Source organism: Lissotriton helveticus, chromosome 10 (assembly GCF_964261635.1).
Source record: "Lissotriton helveticus chromosome 10, aLisHel1.1, whole genome shotgun sequence".
NCBI lineage: Eukaryota > Metazoa > Chordata > Amphibia > Caudata > Salamandridae > Lissotriton > Lissotriton helveticus.
In genome coordinates, this window is record NC_136071.1 from 618604180 (window position 1) to 618619726 (window position 15547).

The following is a 15547-nucleotide window of genomic DNA, read 5'->3' on the forward strand; positions in this document are numbered from 1 at the left end:
ATAAAAAAACTGTGAGGTATTTTTGCTGTACAAGAATTCCAGAAGAATTCAGACTGTTCTAGGACACACAAGTATTAGTAGTAGGGTCCATACCCTTCTTCATCTTGCAGAAAAAAGCTAATGCCCGCTGGTTACAAATCATCAGGTGGGAGTTGCTTAAAATGATTAACAGCACTGAGCTCAGCCTTAATTCGATCAAGGATGAACTGAGAGTAATCCACCTCATGGTGATGCTGCATCGGTATATGTTAGACTTAATGACCGCAATGGAGGAAGGGGTGTGTGCCAAGACTGGTGAGTCCTCCTGCACGTTTATCCCAGGGAATGACCTGGATAATGGGACTTTGACTCTTGACAACCAAGCACTGCACTGTTTGAAAAGAGACACACATGAGGATGGAGGTTCCCCCTGAGCAGGAGTGGTTTTCAAATTGGTTCTCCTGTCTCCCCCAGTGGCTTTCCGGACTATGCACGTCATTGCTACCAGTTTTCATAGTGATCTTGTTTGAGTTTGGTTCCCTACAACTGGTGACTTTCTGCTGTAAAAACACAGTCCTCAAATTGGGTAGAATGCAAGTAGCTAGGAAAGTAGTAATTATCAAAACTGAAAAACAACAGTCCCCCAATATTGCAACTGTTCTGAAGTTTGGGTTTGATAGTGTAGTTGAAAATTTAACTGGTGCAATGAACATTAATATTGAAAAAGTCGATGTCAATGTGAACAACAATACATTTACGTACAACCTGACTCGAAAATACTTAGTTAGGCAGGCCCTGGGTCACTGATTGACAGATCACGGGTGGGGTAGCACTTAGCCAGTAGACAAATGTGCGAACAGGAAATCCGAGATCAAACCCACAGATAGGCGCAGAAGTGACACCACAATGGTCCAGGGAGATTGGCCCCAACAAAACACACATGGCCGGAGGGGTGCGCACATTCCCAAAACACTATAAAGTCAGATGCTACATAATGTTAGGAACACTAAGCCAATCAGGACACAGCACACACAGTACATGCAGTGATCACACACTCCCGATGCCAGACATCTGGACACGGTATCTACTGGCCGCATCGTGTTCACTCAAGGTCAAGGCCCACCTGGATTCTTCATTCAAACATTAATTTATGGCCCCAAAAAAAGTAGGCCACATTCCTTTCCAAAAAAGGACTGGTGAACAGTATAAAAGTCCATGTTAGACCAATAGTAAATTGAGACAGTCCTCAGACCCCATGCCTAAAACTGTTCACCCGGGCGCACTGTTTAATTAAATGACTTTTCCTGTTTTGACAAATGCCTCTTGTTTTTTCAAGGTATTTCATGTTCAAGCAACAAGTATGCCACAGTCTGTTAAGCAATCGTTGTAGCCATGCATGCTTTCCTAACACACACACACACACACACCCACACACACACACACTCACACACACACAGTTCTTCCAGTGCTCACACAGTAACAGAGTTCTCTTTTAGCACATTTGAGAAAGTCTTTATAATGCACTAAGTGTCCTCGGTTAATTGGCTGTACTAGTATACCAGTACAGAGGGTAGACAATGAGAGGGACAGAGAAGAGTAAAAAGTCTTGTGGGGACAAGGTTGGGAGAAAAAAGGGGAAGGAAGGGGCATGGAAGGATGGGGTATGGGAGGATGGGGTATGGGAGGATGGGGTATGGGAGGATAGGGTAAGGGAGTTACATAGGCAGGAGCAGTATTCAGAGTGTGATGGGACAGGCAAAGGTGTTTTGAAATGCAGTGGACTGGAGAAGTGACGCTCTCACTTCCCGTCATGTACCCACAAGCAGTTGGTAAGCCTGAAAACTATTTTAGAGATTAGAAAAAGGCTTGAAGAAACAATCATTGGCAAAACCAAAGGTCTCACCTATACACGATCTATTGATTTAGTCAATGTTTTTGAGACATGTTGCAGAGCACTGCAATCTAATGTGCAACATAGCTTAAAGTTAAGAAAATAAGCACTATGACGTGGCCAGCGCTGACCGTTTCATAGTGCTTTTTTTAAAGCCAATTTGAACAGCAGCCTCGGTGAGCAAGCAATTGACTGGCGTCTAATCAAGCAGATTGTATGACCGATAGGCGCAGTAAAAAGCAGTTGGTAGTAATCTGTCAAACACTGATGACAACAATAATTAAAACTCTTGTGCAGAAACAAATCCAACAGTTGTATGCACTGAAATGAACATGGCTTTCCAAGAGTTGCATAACAAACAGTGGTGTAATGGAGTGTGTGTCGTGGGGTTTAAAAAAAATTCAAAACAGTCAATGATGCCTACCAAAATTCAGATAGTGTACTCTGCTCTGCACATCAAATTAACTATTAATGGAACAAGTAGTGTTAAAAGAACATCTTAGTATATATTTTCTTTGGTAATGTAGTTGGAGTTCTGATGTTCTTTTCACATTATCTTAAATGGACAAAGATGCACTAAACACTTGAAGAAACAATCATTGCAAAGCCAACGGTCTCACCTATACACAATCTATTGATTTAGTCAATGTTTTCTGAGACATGTTGCACAGCACTGCGAGCTACTGTGCAACATGGCTTAAAGTTAAGAAAATAAGCACTATGACGTGGCCAATGCTAACCGTGTCATGGTGCTTTTTTTAAGGCAATTTACACAGCAGCCTCGGTGAGCAAGCAATAGATTGGGGTCTCTTCAAGCTGATTGTATGACTTATGGGAGCAGCAAAAAGCAGTTGGTAGTAATCTGTCAAACACTGATAGCAATATTTAAAACTCGTGTTCAGAAACAAAATAAAAAAACACATTTTCTTTGGTTATGTAGCTGGCGTTCTGGTGTTCTTTTCACATTCTATTAAATGGACAAAGATGCAATAAAGCAGTTAAAAATAAGAGTATCAAATGCCTTCCTGGAATTATCACACATGAACAGTCAATGTGGTCTAGAACTATCTAGCTCATGATAGCTGTACTGCACTTCTCTTGTTAGCAAAGTTAGCTAATAGGACAGAAGAAACACCACTGGATTGTCATTTCTCAAATAGATTTTCTTTTCACAGCGGTTCTTGTCTGCATTATAACACATTTACGTGCAACCGATCACTTCATTTAAAATCTTCCCACGTGTCAGGTGGGGACGCGTGAACACATTAGGTTAGAAGACTTTTGGCGCCAATCTGACTGCCCGTCAGGGCGCACGAGCCTCTTGACATTTCGCGTTTTACGTAAGTGCATCCCTGCCCGCTCGCCTCAGTTCCCACTTGGAGCAGCGTCAGACCCTTGACAGAAGCAGGAGACTCCCAAAGGTCAGGGGAGGATGGGAACGTATGTGCTAATCCGCTGGAGATGAAATACACAGGAGAAGAAATAATTCTGGTAAGCAACTTTTCCCTCTCTTTTATATTGCTTCACAGTTTCCCACATTTCTATTGATTGCGAACCACAAAATGAAGGTGGTGTGGGGGCTTGGGGAGTCACTTAGCAAATGGATTTATGAGAATGCTTGTCTTGTACTACGAGTCAAACAAAGGATTCTGGTACAACATCCAATTATGATAATCCTGCAGTATTGTCCATACGGTGTATGCAGTCCATATCATGACATGTGTATGCGGTATCACAGCGTTAAAAAAGACTAGGATCGTAAACAAAAACTGAATCATACATACCGGATTATGCAAAAGGCACAACTGCAGGAGGGTAACGCAGGCCCCTGCACGACAGGGAGTGGAGGGCGGTCCCAAAACTTCCAGGGGTGCCCCCTAAAGTTTTCAGGGGTCCCCCTGTTCATCCGTAGGCCATTAAATATCTCTAAGATATGGAAAGCTCAAGGGCCCCTCATTACATTCTGCGATGGTGAGGGTGTAAGTTTGTGTTACGTCACTGTACCACTGGGCAGGGGCTCCCACTGAATGTGCGTATAACCTGAGCGTAAGTCAAACGAAAACGGAGGCACAGCACTGTGACTAAAAACAGAGCTCCTATCTCTCTAGATGCACACGATTTCTGTGTCTCATTATGACCGTTTCTGCTTATGAACTGCTTTTAATGCCTGTACGTTTTATAGTAAACAGAATCCCCATCTTTGTTTTCACAATACAGCCTTTCCACTTTACACAGCTGTAATGGCTCAAATGGAGGCCCCATAAGCCTTGTCAGCACAATGTTAACATTCCATACTGGTGCAAGTGTAGGGGGAATAACTCTTGAGCCCTTCCATGAATGCTTTAATTACTGGAATTTTGAATAAAGACGTAGGTCTGTCTGTTTTGTAGATACACTGCTATGGCAGCATGGTGTAGGCATGTAGAAGTGTAGGCTAAACCTGAGGTTTGAAGATGTAACAGATAGTTTAGGTTTGGACACTGAAAGTATAAAATAAATCTTTTCCATTTGACTGAGTAGGATTTTCTACTTGTAGGCTTACAAACTTGTTTAAGAATTTCCATACATTGTTGTGGTAAGTTTAAACATCCAAACTCTATGACTTTAGGAGCCATATTGCAAGGTTAATTTCCTTGAGATTATAATGTCTGATTACGCCATGTTTCTGTGTGAGAAGGTTCTGGGTGTGAGGACGTTTCTCGTGGGGAACTTGTGCGAGTTTCAGTAGTGTTGTGAACCATGGCTGAGGTGCCCAAGTAGGAGTTAAGAGAACAAAGGTGAGGGAGGTCTGCCTGATTTCCTCACCACAAATGGAAGTCATGGGAGAGGCGGAAAAGTGTATGCAAATATCCCTGACCAGCACATCTATAGAGCATTGCTCTTGGATAGTGGTACGTTCCAACAGGAGATGAATATTGTGACAAAATGCTATGCGCCATATGGTTTGAAATAGGCCGATACTGGTAGAGAGTGCCCCCATTCCCCGTTTTTGTATATAGTACATGTTTGTCATGTCCATCTGGATTAGGACTACCTTGTTTTTTTAGATGAAGTAGGAATGCTTTCAATGATAGGGGAACTGCTTGCAGCTGTAGGTGATTTATATGGAGATCCTTGGTTTTGCAGTCCCATACACGCTAAATTGTTAGACTCTGAAGGTGAGCTCCCCATCCTTTCAGTGAACCATCCGCTGTGAGAATGGCTTGGGGTACTGGTTGTAAAAACGTCCGACCCTTGGACATGTTTTGTGAGTTCCATCACTACAGAGAGTGATGTGTGCGGCGGTCTGCCAACACTTGTTCGTACAGTTGACCCAGTGATGGGTCTATTGACAAGCGAGACATTCTAGTTGTGGTCTGGTGTAAGCGGGCATGAGAGACTATTGTGATGGTGAATACCATCATACCTAAAAGGCTCATTGCGGATTATACTGTGACCTGACATCCAGTTTGAAGCAGTTGGATTGGGTTAGAATGTTTAGTATTCTGCCTGTACTTGGGTTAGCTATCCCTAGGAGCATACCCTACATACAGGCCCGGACTGGCTGTTGCGGGCACCGGGCAATCCCCCGGTGCGCCGCAAGGGAGGGGGCTGGTTTTGGGCCATAGGGGCCGTTATTGTTACAGGGCCGTTTTTGCAGCGGGCCGGCCGAGCACTTTGCCAGGGCCGGTTTTCGTTCTCAGTCCGGCCCTGCCTACATACAGATGTATTTATGACGGATTTATAAGGGATTTTTGCAGGTTGATAGTAAACCCTAGTAGATGTAGTAGGATTAGTGTCTTTTGTGCATGTTGGTAGCAAAACTGAAGCTGTTTGCTTTTATGAGCCAATCGTCTAGATACGAGAATACAAGAATGTTTTGTCTGCATAGATGTGCTGCTACCAATGCTAAGAATTTTGTGAATCCCATGGGGCGGTTGATAGTGTTATCCGTGGAAGACAAACTGAAGGTATATGCAGTGTAAAGCATGGATGGATATATGAAAATATGCGGCTTTTAGATCTAACGTCACCATGAAATCTTCTTTTTGCAACAGTGGTGTCACTACTTGAATAGTTATCATATGGAAATGTACCGATAGAATGAAGTGATTTAAAGGTCTGCAGTCTAGAACGGATCGAAGAGAGCCGCCTTTTGTGGGAATGAGGCAGTTCATGGCTTATACTCCTGTTCCCTGATGTTGAAGTTGTACTGGCTCTACAGACAGCTCCTTTGAGTAAGAGAGCTGACATCTCTTGCTTGAGAAGAGCTTGATGTTGCATGGCTAGTTTGTGTTTTCGGGGTGGTATATTTTGAGCAGTGGTAATGAGCTCCAGACAATAACCATTTTGGATAATGTCCAGCACCAATCGCTCTGTTGTGATGGATTTCCATGAGGAATAAAACATTTAAAGACGTCCCCCTACAGGTGTTAAATGTTCAGGGGGAATGGTAAGCAAGTCGCTATTTGGTAATAGTATTTGTGGTACAGGTTGATTTCCTCTACCTAAGCCTTTGTAATTGTTAAATCTATATGATCCTCTGTAGTAGGTTTTAGAGGTGGATGACTGTCCTTGATTTTTGTAGGAAGATCATACATAGTGCGTAGCAGCAGATTTAGCACTGTGTCTGTAAGTTGGGTGACGAAAAGACCCACAATAGGAGATTGTAGAGCCCCCATACATGTTGCTACTTCAGTGTCTTTTTTCATTTTCTCAAGGGCTGTATCTACCTGTGGACCAAAGAGGTGCTCTTTATAAAATGGAAGGAGTATGCTAGTATTTATTCCCCTTGCTGCAGTGTCAGCAGAATCTAGTGCACATTTAATGGAATTGTTTAGTAATTAGCTTTTATTCATTAACAATCTCATACCCCCTTTTTTGTATTCCACTGAGAGGTGTTGGAGGAGTTCCTCCATTTCATCACAGTGTGACCTGTCCTCGCCTGCTAGAAGCATTTGACTATTTGCAATTCAGCAGTGATTAGCGGACTGGGCTGCCACCCGTTTCCCAGAGGCATCAAGAAGTTTGGACTCTTTATCTGAGGGAAGGTGTCTCCTCAGTTATTTGAGATAGTCCATTTTCTAGCATTGGCAATTACTAAGGAGTCCGGTGTTAATTGTCCTTCAATACATATAGGGTATTAGGATGCTGCCTTATATTTTTTGTCAATCTTTGGTATAATTTTGCGTGCCTAGACAGGGTCTTTGAAAAAGTAGTCAGCATGACGTAGTACTCCATTAAGCATAGGTAAATATTAAGACCATTGCTGTGCAGAGAAGTGTCTCGAAGAAAAAGTCATCCTCTATAGGGTCTTTATGTAGTAGAACCTGGTGATATGCTGCAGAGTATGTGCATGGGGTGGTGGTGATGGAACTGGAGAGGAAGGTAGAGAAATGTGTAAAGGATTAGTGTCACATGTTTTTTTCCTTCTTTTTAGGAACTGGAATTGGAGCCTCAATAGCATCGTCAAAAGATAACGGTCTCTTTGAAGATGGAGGACAATCTTTTTAGTGCCGGGCTGAATTTGTAAAGTTTTCTGTCCCGGATCGAGCCTTTCCAGCATAGTTTCGAGCATGGGCGGAATTGGTGTTATCGGTCCGGAAGTGTAGCATTTCAGTGCTGTTAGAAATGGTGGTCTCTAGTTGGCAAGGGTTTGCACCTTTGTCCAAGTAGGGACCCTTGCTTCTAGTCAGGATAAGGGAATTACACTCCTAAAATAACCCTTGCTCATCCCCTTGGCAGCTTGGCATGAGCAGTCAGGATTATCTTAGAGGCAGTGTAAAGCATTTCCACATAACCAACAGAAATACAGTGTAAGCACTACAAAAGTACACCACACCAGTTTAGAAATATATCCAATATTTGTATATACTCAAGACAAGACCAAAAATGATAAAAATCCACAATACAGTACTTAGAAATCATTAGTTATCAAAATAACCTTGAAATACAGTTCCTTGAAGTCGATAGCTCAGTCTGGAGCTAGCACAGCGTCGTGAACAAACAAATCCAAACAGTTCTGGCTGACCACGGCGTCACGGGCCAGCTACGGTGTCGGGGAGACCCTCCAAACAGTACCTTTAGAAATGCCGGGACCCAGCGACCTCTTGTTGAGCTCCGAAAGTACAGTGTCCGCAGGCGTCGGTTCCGGAGGTCGGTGCAGGAGTCATCGGGCCCTTGAAATCCCACACGCTGCAGATCGAACTCCTTGCGGTTGAAGTCAGGAGCGCTGGCGTCGGGTGCTGCGGTGCAAAGTGCAGCGGTGCGGCACGCGATGCCCTCAGGTCGCGGTGTGAGCAACGGCTCAGTGGCAGCGTCAGATGGCGTAGTCGGTGAGACCTGGGTCGCGGTGCAAAGTGATGCAGGGGTCGTCGTGATGCTGGCAGGTCATGGTGCAAGCAGCGGCGTAGTCGTTGCTGATGCGCTGTTGTCGGCTGACGAACTAGAGTCAAAGGCACAGGCGTAGGTAGGCCAAGACTGTGGTGTGGGATGAGGACGGTGCATCGTGTAACTTACGAGCGGTGCCCTCGAACCACAGTGCAAGCAGCGGCGTTGATGTCAGCGTGAAGCGGCGTCGTTGGGGATACCAAGGCGGCGTTGTGCCCAAAGGTGACGGTGCGAGCAGCTGCTCGGTGGCGGCATCGTGCCGTGCCTTCAGGACACGGAGTCGGCTACGGCGTCGTAGAGGGCGTCAGCTTGCTTTTCTTCTGTTGCAGCACAAAACACACAGTCCCCAGTGCTGAGGGCATAAGAACTTGAAGTGTTTGGGGGCAAGCTCTACCTCAAGCCCTTCGAGATACTTAAAGAAAAGAATTTGCAGATAGTTCAAGTCCAGTCCTTTCACTGCCCAAGACAGAAGCAGCCACTGCAGGCCAACACAGCAAAGTGGTAGTTCCTCCTCACAGCTTCTCCAGCTCTTCCTCTTGGCAGTCTTATTGGTCCAAATGATTTCTAAAGTTCAAGGGTTTGGGCCCCACTTTTTTTTAGCCCAAAATCCTTTGTCCTCTCAGGCAGAGAGTGTCTGTGCCCAGCCAGAACCAGTTCTGCCTCCTCTGGTGTTGCTTCCTGGCGGGAGGTGAAGACGGCATGGTCAGAGGCAGACCATGCCCATTCAGGTGAAAGGAAAACCACCACTCCCTACTCTAAATGCAGCTCCCTTTCCTTATCCACCTAGACTATCTGGAGTCACTGCCCCTCTCCAGCCCCTGTCATCCAGAACCCCGACAGTCAATCCACAAACCCAGCAGAGGCCTACTGGGTGGCAGAGCAAGAAAATACCTATTTTCTAAAAGTGGTATTTTCAAGCACAGAATGTAGAAATCACCTTTACAAAAAGAAGCATCTTAAGATTCTGAGATCAGGCACACTAAATGTTATTTCTCTACCTAGTTCCCAGGGCCAGTTATGTTTATAAGATGTTATAAACAAACTCCCCATTCAGTCCTATGGGAGCAGGTAGCCTTGCAATAGTGAAAAACGAAATTGGCAGTAATTCACTATCAGGACAAGCCACACACAACCGGTGGCATGTCCTACCTTTCACATACACTGCACCCTGCCCACAGGGGTACCGTGGGCATACCTTTAGGGGTGACTGATATGTAAGAAAAGGGATGGTTAGGGCCTGGCAAGTGGGTGCACTTGCCAGGTCGACATGGCAGTTACAAACTGCGCACAGACTCTGCGGTGGCAGGTCTGAGTTACCTTTTTACCGGATACTTCTGTGGGTGGCACAACCCGTGCTGCAAGCCCACTATTAGCATTGGATTTACAGGCACTGGCACTCTCAGTGCACTTTACTAGGGACTTAACAGTAAATCCAATATGCCAATCATGGAAACAACAATCCATAACACAATTTATAACAGGAACACTTGCACTTTAACACTGTACAGCAGTGAGGAAGTGTGCAGAGACACTAAACCAGAAAAAACAGAGTCAAAACCAGGAGGTCAGAAAACAAAAAGACTGGGGAAATACGCCAAAAGTTGTCAAGTCTAACAAGTGCCAGTAGGCGTTTAGATATCGGCACCGGTAAACTCAAGGCTGAAGTATCATGGGTTTTGTTTTTCGGAACCAAGCCTATGTGTCGGTGCCAAATCAGATTTGGAAGAGGTGGAGGCCCCTGCTGAAGGCCGATGTTTTAGAGTTGAGCCTGAGCGTGGGGCATCAGAGTCCGTATTTTGGTGTGCACCATTGCATTTTTGCAGTGGCGGCTTGTAAGCAGTTCTGTTGGTAGATGCCGATTTTTTAGGCTTTGGATATGGGGCAGGTGTACTCATGGACCAAAACCTCCCCAAAGATTGCTGGATAACTGGGTGTTGGTCATCCTCAGATTCTCAATCGGTCTCATGGATGGAGACTGATTCTTCCTGGGCTACCGAGGCTTCTATTCTTTCTCATCATGTCAACCAAATATATCAGGTGCATCATCTGTTTATCTGTGCTGCGTTTCTAATCGGCATGCATTTCGATACCAAAGAGTTTTCTTGGATCGGACCAATATGCAGGCCTCACAGGTGTTTCTTCAATGTTCGGGTGACAGGCATAAATACAGACTGAGAGGAGGTCGGTGTGAGGGTATTTTGAATAACAACTGTTAGACCTGGCACCTTGGCGTGGGTCTCCCTTCCATTTTTTGCTTTTGCCTCATGTGTTTTTGCTGGTTATAGATGCTTTGGGCACTGTGCCACTACTGTCCATTGCCACAGTGCAAGTGCTCCCTATGGTAAATTGATGTATGGACTAGTGACTCCATGAGTGGCTCATTTGGTTTACTTGTCAGACCCTAGTTCAGTGCACTGAGTGTGCCCAGGGCTTGTAAACCAAATGTTGCTGATGGGCGTGCAGCACTGGTTGTGCCACCCACAGAAGCAGCTTGTAAAGTGTGTCTCAGGTCTGCCATTGCAGAGCCTATGTGCAGTCTGGTACTGCCATGCTGACTGGGCAAGTGCCCCCAATTGCCAGTCCCTAAACCTTCCCTTTTCTGCATAAAACAACGAGCTTCTGGCCGAACACCCTGGGTAATTTTATCTGGCAAGAAATCAGAAGTAGTCCGATCAACTCATTTGACATTCGGTTCCTGGAAAAGTCCTTTGAAACTTTCCAGGCAATGGATCTGTGGAATCAGCAGGTGGCTCAGGCAGTGTTTAAAACAAGCATTTGCAATGCAATAGGTCTCGCATTTGCAAGAGTTTGAGCCACTGGTATTGTAATTGACAATCTTTTTATTTATGTGTTGGTTTTGAAAACAGATAAATAAAAGGCATTGTCATTCACAATGCCAATAGCTTAAAATTTCGCAAATGAGAGACCTATTGCATTTGACAGTTTTAAAAGCAGTTAGGAAAATAGAATACTGGCAAACAAATATTTATTGTACTTGTGTATACATGAGCATCTGTGCACAATCAAAACACGTGTGTTTTCTAAATTTCCCAGACATTTAAAAAAATAAAATGTAGTCAGACACAGCAAAACGATCCACTTGTATAATTATTGGATTGCAACATTGAAATTACGCTAATTTCTCAGCTCTCTATTGCTCAAAATAAGGCGCACACCATAACACGATTTTACAAATGCCATTAAATAATGAAACAATATTATATATGATATATCTAGTACCTCTGGAGCATATCTAAAATGCAGTAATGAGCAACCAATGTGTCTTACACTGTTTACAAGAATCAAGAGATTTAATCTGTGAAAATCAATCATATTGTTGCATAGGGCTTTCTGTGTCACAGGTGTGCAGCGTTGTAGCAATAGAAATACCAGATGTTACCAATGCATGGTATGTAGCGATTTCTAGCTCATCTTGTTCACCGTTGTGGGGCAGAAAATTGTAACTGGGCAGGTGCAGGAGCGTGTAGTTCGAAATGTGCTGTGATTGTGTCGATCTTTGTGGACCTTTGTAAAAAGCGTTTTGAGTTTGTGCCCAAGTGACCAGAGGTGCTCTTGCCCTGAATCGCAGCGCCTAGAAGTTTGATGGAGGAGGAAGTGTGAGAGGTACAGACGCCAGTTAGGATTGTGGGAAGCTGACGGTTATGATTAATCTGCAATTATGCTGCCTCTCTGTGACTTTAACCATTAATATAAAGTGGTGGCCCAAAAAGTCAAGGACCTGGGTATTTTACGATATAAATAAACAGTGGTCCAAGAATATTTCTTTTCTGGAAACCTGATTCAATCAGTATACAGTCATTCATTCATATACCATTTTGGAGCATGTCCCTTAGATCTGCTCAAACTAATAAATGTACTAAGTTTTAAAGGGAATAAACTGCAACAGTACCAATATAAGAACAGATAACAATTTTAATTCATTGTCTCTAGATTACATATAAAACAATCCACAGCTATACATTGCTTAGGAATCTATGGGTTGCCCCAAGAAGGCCTGCAAAAAGAAGTGATAGAAAGAGTGTTCAGTGAGTAGGAGAAAAGGGAAATTCCAGAAAGGTAATAAAATGAAATATTCACAATAAAGCTATACAAAAACGGATTCAATGAATTTTTACATTTTTGAATTTTCCGTCCAATTATACCTGGCCACACAAAAGTATTTTTATTCAATTGTACCCACTAATTACAAAAATTGTTTAAAGAGGACACATCTCATTTATATGCACATGATACAGTAAATTTGGGTCCAGGTAAAAAACAAACAAAGGCGTCGACGTTTCGACTCGACTTAGGGCCTAGCGGTAAATTAAGCCTGGGCCATGGGAGTCTTCATCAGGTCTAAAGAAACAGGGCAACCAAGGGTAATAGATGACCCCTAGGGCAGAGAACGCAGGGTATATATCCTCTATTTTCCGAGTGTATCATTCACTCCTTATCACAATAGATGGTATAGTGACCACTCACTCCAATCAAGGCAATTCCTAATCTTCAATAGCTGGGTATTATCCTTGAATCGGCTGTGCTCAAAATTGTGAAAAAGTCCAGTCAAAATCGATCAGGCAGTGTTCGTCATCGAATGCTCTCCAACACTCGAATCAAATCTTTCCAACGTTTAGAATCGTCTGTCGGCTCAATTGATACATATAACGCCGACAGGACGGCGTTATATGTATCAATTGAGCCGACAGACGGTGCAGATCGCTGCCTGATCGATTTTGAGCAGCGAAAGAGGGGCAAAGTAAGAACATGAGCAGTGTGAAGGGACAGCGACAGTAGTGTGACTTGTAAATACTAGTGCTGGGTTATGTACACTTGGCACAACGGAGAGAAGAAAGTGAGAGGAACGGGGAGACAGGAGTGGGAGTGGAGGGAGGGAAGCCAGACAGGAGCTGGCCGGCCCGGGGAAGCTGAGATGTGATGCATCCCGAGCCGCTGGTCACAGGATACGGGCACGGCTTTTGAAACCGCCCGGGCAGTCTGGGAATAGGTAGCTATCGGATGTTGACAACCCATGCTTAGCAGTGTTAAATTGGTGGCTGTGTGGGTACTGGCAGCGAGACCTCGGAACCTGGCCCGAGCCCAGGCATTCCTGCGCGGGGGGTCTTAAGATGTTGGCAAACGCATACACGTTAATAGACCCAGTGCAGGCGAGATGCTCCGGATTTTTTTTACGACATAATGGCTTTATTATTTTGGCTGTCTCACGCCTGAAATCGCCTCAATGGTGACGTAGCAGCAGCATAGAGGCGCCTGAGCAGTCACTCTCCAGTGTAGAGCAGCAGCATTAAGGAGGGTGGCAGGGGCTGGAATGCGCACATGCCGGGTGCCCTGCAGTAGACAGACGAGGCCAATCCCTTTGAGCTGCTCCTGCGCCAACTTTCAGTCGCTACTGGTCATGCAAACATTTTACTGCCAATTACCTGACGCTCGGCGCCCCAAGCAGCCTTTAGCAATCATCGCACTGCGCCTGTCCGCACCACAACAAAGGACGTTTCCATCTTCCAAGTGACGCTAGCACCTCAGACCCGCCCACTGCTGTCAGCCATGCCTTAGAAGCGGAAAGTGGCTAGAGCGGCAGCGTTTTCATGGCGTTGCTGAGATTAACGAGTGGGAAACGGCAGCTGCGAGAGAGTCTGGCACAGTGCTCTGCCAGAAGTCGCAAGTATCCTGCCAGCATCGAAAGTGAAAGCACGCGTGGCCGGCCGCCTAAAAGAATATTGTGTGCACCGAAAAGCAGACATTGTATTATTGCGCTTAGAGCGCGGAAGAGCACGGACGAACACAGTAGTTAGGCACTGCTGCTTCCGGTCTAAACGGAAGTATCGCATTGCATCAATATCCAATTAAAAACCAGCTAACAAGAGCAATGGTTAAGTTAACCTAATGGCAAGCAGCAATAGAAATGCCAGGCAATAGGCGGAGCTTCACCCCAACATACTAATTACTTGATGCCTCGTGGAGGGAGCGCATGCGCTGCCTATGCAAGACCTATTAAAAACGTGTTTCCATCAGTGCTCACAAGATCAGCAAACGTGAGGATAAGAGCGTGTTAGCATGGCAAAGGCATGCCTGGATGGTGATAAACATGTACAGTACAAAAGGACAACTATGCATTTCTGAGCACAAATCATTCGAAGTATATCAAATTTAAGTTCAAGCACTATCGATTTGGAGCATTTCCAACTTTGTACCTTCTGCCTAAGCGGCACATTCGGCCTACAAACACTACCTCCAGGGTTTGCAATACTGGAATAGAAAACCTTATGCATGTAGTATGTTTGTGGCCAGCACTTTAAAGAGAGTGCAGAATATTTATGTGCAGAACTTTTAATATTATTAACATGTGGACATGCAGACAGTCCATTATGGCGGTGCTGAACCCTGCCAACGCCAACTTGAACATTAGACCGGTAAAGTATCTATCCCAGCTCAGTGAAAACTTTGAGTCATATATAACATACGATTTCCTTAAATCATCTTAATGGGCAACATTTATTTATAAAACAATCTCAAAGGTATATATTTTAATACCACTTTATTATATGCACTTTATGGTGAACTGTGATTTTATGTCCGTATAAGTCTTAGAAAAGGTTTTGTTTATTGTGTATTATGTTTTGCAAAGGTTTTAACTAATCATGCAAATGAAGATCATTCATTCATTTCTTCCAGCTAGTACAATCAGGAGTGGTAAATTATTTGCAAATATATCCACTGACATGAAAATTACTGGTAGAGACGTTTTCCACATTCTATTTTCAGATTCGTTTTAGTATTTTTCGCATTTATGAGACTTCTGAATAAAGAAATTTGGGCAAGCTACGCTACACTAATTCATACATGAATTTGCATTTTTTTTTCTTGTTTTATCCATTGATTAAATGCAAGTACGCTGGAACAACTTAATCACTTGTTAGAAAAAAATGAAAGAGTATTAAATATCTCTTCTTTATTGGATCCCTTTGGTAAAGCAGCGAAGCTACGCTCAGAAACATGTCTGCACAACATTTACATTAGCTGGAAAAAGTACACCTTTAGTGAGTATTTTCAGCAAGTGCAAAAAAGCAGACCACAAATTCGATATCTTCACGTACATAACATATAAACTCGTATGGAACGTGTACTTGTGTATAGAAAATGTTTAATGGTGCACTAAAATCCTTCAGCGCGTGGGAGGATAATGACCGAATATACACTTATCAACAATACTGGAACGCAGAAATGGCCTGCGTGTTAAATTTGATATCTATGTATAACACTACACCTCATTATACTCTCCCTTTCACA

The 15547-nt window shown here is 44.0% G+C and overlaps 1 protein-coding gene across 3 annotated transcripts in view; it reads right to left on the minus strand.

Annotated features, from left to right (window-relative positions):
• Positions 1-15547, minus strand: part of CLEC16A (C-type lectin domain containing 16A) — a 654120-nt gene that overhangs the window by 130795 nt on the left and 507778 nt on the right. The window lies entirely within an intron of this gene.